Source organism: Pongo abelii, chromosome 11 (assembly GCF_028885655.2).
Source record: "Pongo abelii isolate AG06213 chromosome 11, NHGRI_mPonAbe1-v2.0_pri, whole genome shotgun sequence".
NCBI lineage: Eukaryota > Metazoa > Chordata > Mammalia > Primates > Hominidae > Pongo > Pongo abelii.
The window spans coordinates 829050-832496 of NC_071996.2; the positions used below are offsets into that span (position 1 = coordinate 829050).

The window sequence follows — 3447 nt, forward strand, 5'->3', positions numbered from 1 at the left end:
ATTGTTTTTCTTAGACTCCTTTTATAAATACAATGGTCCACTTGATGGTGTGCAGTACGTCCCATATTTTTTCTCTATTCTATTTAAAATATTTGTTTTCATGACTCAATATTTACAACTACAATGTCATTAATTGTGTGATTTTTTCTGCTTTATTAGTCTGCTTTTGTGAATGTTGATTGAAATTTTAATATAGTTATTGTGTTCCTCAGATTCACAGTTTTTGTTGGTTTCTAAAAATCTTTTTATTGATATCTCATTTTCTTTATGTATCGCTTCTTCTAATATTATTTTGTTGTCTATGTTCTGTTTGTGTTCATTAAGCAGTTTTTTTCAAATTACATTTTGTTGAAAACTGCACTCAATGCTACATGTCCATCTTTACAATAAACATCTAAAATAACGGTAACTCACACTAAAACAAAGCATACTTCTGATAGGCATTATTTTTCTGTTTGGGACAATTTTAAAGTTTTTCTTTTGTCACAAAAACAGGAATGTACCTAATGAAAGGCTCAAAACAGGCCATCTTTTTAAACAAAAAGGCAATTATTCACAAAATACTATGAATAGAACATGTAACTAATTGATATAAATCTAATAGGATTTGTTAAAATCAGTCACATCCATTACATCTGAAGTGTTCTTGTATAAAATATGTGAAGAAAAGATTTTATCAGTGTCTTAAAAAGTGGGTTTGTTCATAGACAATCTGACAAGTTACCATTAAAAGTGTTTCCTATGACATAAGGAAATGCAATATTATTTTTCTTGAACCCTTTTAGTGCAAGACTTTCCACTCAATAAGATAGCAGAGCATCTGAAACTGAGAAAATATATTTGATTACAAACAGCTTGTGAAATTTAATACTGCTTTATTTTTTATTTTTTTTTGCATTATCGGAGGCTTTTACTGAACTTACAACCAACTTGCCCGCTCAGTATGCAGTTCAGATGTGAGAGACGTTTCTCTGTACAGGAGCCGGTACTGTCTTCAATCCTATGCGTGCAGATGTCTAACACAGGCAAACAGTTTACTCCACATTTTCTAGTAATGTGATCTTCCTATTAGCAAAAAGCGGTAACCAGTCCCTGTAGACTGAAGGGACTCAAGTCACAAGATGTGGATTTCCTTCTCATGGTTTTTACTTTGATGTTTGAAGTCTTGATGCAACATTCTGAGCAGGGTATTCCGGACCTGCTGTGCCCAAGGGACTGATAAAGGAAAAAGTTCTATTTATTCTTTGTGGTTTGACGCACAGATAAAAAACTTAACACACAATAACGGAAGTTGGTGGTTAATAAATCACACCGTGTTCTTTCAGAGCATCCGTAAACAGACGACATCTTCAGTTTTCTAACTCTTGTAGTTTTAACACTGCAACATCAATGATGCATAGGTCCATAATCAGCTAAAAAGAGCGTCAGATTCTTTTTCTGTTAGTTCATTTATTTTTCACTGTCCTTGTTCCCAAGTGTATCAGAATGATTACCCTCCGGCATTCTCTACTATTTCTCGTTGGGGTGCTCTCGATTGTCACCGTGATTGTGGACTGGTTGGGAGAGGGAGCTTGGGAAGTATGTGCCACTGTCGGGAGGTTGTCAGTCACCGGGATGCATCCAGGGATGATCCCTTCCATGGATGCAGGAGGTCCTCCTGGAGCCACGCCCACGATGACTGGATGAATTGCTTGCTGGTCTATTACTGACCAAAGCACAAATGTGACAAAGAATTGCTTGTTCACACAGTTTCTTAAGCTTCCTGGGACGCGACCTGTGATGGTTCAGCGGATCTCGGTGGCAGCTGCCTCTTTCATCTCCAGTGACGCCTGCTCGCTGTAGCAGGCAGTGTGAGGAGTGCAGATGAGATTCGGGACATCTTCAATGGACCCTGAGCCAAGCTAAAGGGCTATGACTCATTCACGTCGAGGGCTGCCCCTCGTATCCTGCCCTCCTTGAGGACCTGTGCTAAGGCTTTCTCATCCACCAGGCCACAACGGGCTGTGTTCACAAGGAGTGCTCCCTACCTCATCTGCTTTCTGGTAAAGTCATTGATGAGGTGGTGTTTATGTTCGCTGAGACTGCTGTGCAAGGAGACGCAGTCGCTCTGATACAGCAAATCCTGCTGTGTGCAGACCCTCTGCAGGCCCAGGAACTGCTCGATCCCATCCTGCAAGTAGGGGTAATAAAATATGACGCTGAATCCAAAGGCAGTGGCTGGAACTGCAAAAGCCTGCTGCGTGCGACTGTAGCCGATGAGGCCCAGCGTCTCCCCACGAATAGGGTCCACTCCCGAGGCCGCCTCGCAGATCTGCTCCACGCTCTGAACCCGCTTGCCTTCCCACAGTGCCTGTTACAGCCATGTGTTCCTCTGGTGCATGTTGAGGATGTGGCAGATAGTGGAGTAGGCTGTCTCTTCCACGGCTGCGGACGAGATGTTGCACACAGAAATGCCGAGCTCGCCAGCAGCCTTGATGTTCACGTTGTCGTAGCCACTGCCAACCCGCACGATCACTCTCAGGGCCTTGAAATTTACCAGGTCCTCCCTGGTGGGGGTTTTGGTGTGGTACATCATGGCGCCCACGGCTCCGTTTAGAACCTTCTCGTGGATCTCCTGCGTGGACTGCACGTCACAGAAGGCCACGGTGGCCAGGTCCTTCAGGATGGGCATGTCCACAATGCAGTCGCGGCCGTCCAGCAGCGCCACCACAGGGCGGGGGTACAGGGGGCCTTTCACGACCTGGAGGCGAATTCCTACACAAATTCTGTCCAATCGCTCTCTCTTAAGTTTGCGCTTATCCACAAATGTCATTCTTTAGGGAACTTTGCAATTCTCAGATCAAAAGTCAAAGCAGTCCTCTAAGAACTTAGGGGAACTCGGAGGCGTCTGCGTGCATGACACCACTATGAATCCTATATAAATTTGTTCAGAAAATCTATAGTTCACACGATGGGCTGTCCATCTTTGTAAGGGAATACAGGTTCATTGGTTCAAAGCAATTTAAGTGATGAAACCTGTTTGCTTGCAACTCAGCCACCATCAAACAATCAATCAAAGAATCTCACCACGACCCCAGATCTGGAGCTCCTGGAATCCGCGAACGCTGGAAGTGGAGGCGGTTTCGGCCCGGTGCAGCCTGGTCCTTGCTCCTGCTCTGAGCCTGGGGCCACCAATGTGTCCGGCATGGTCTCCAGGCTCCTCCTTTCCCGGTGCCCCGCGGACCAGAGGAGTGCCCGTCTCATTAAGCGGCCTTGATAATTATTTTGATTTTTAAACTATATAATGCAAAAACAAAAACAACAACAACAAAAGAATAAACCTACAGATTTTGATCTTTCAAGATCAACAAAGATTTTTAAAGGTCAATATTTGTAGGTTTATTTTATTTCTTTAATTGGGACATGTTTTCTCTGTTTTCTGCCTTCTCTGTATGCCCTGCAATCTTT

General features: G+C 43.5%; 1 pseudogene; it reads right to left on the bottom strand.

Moving 5' to 3' along the window:
- Window positions 1-1509: 1509 nt before the first annotated feature.
- Window positions 1510-2812, bottom strand: LOC129053956 (C-terminal-binding protein 2-like; annotated as a pseudogene).
- Between the last annotated feature and the right edge of the window lie 635 nt (window positions 2813-3447).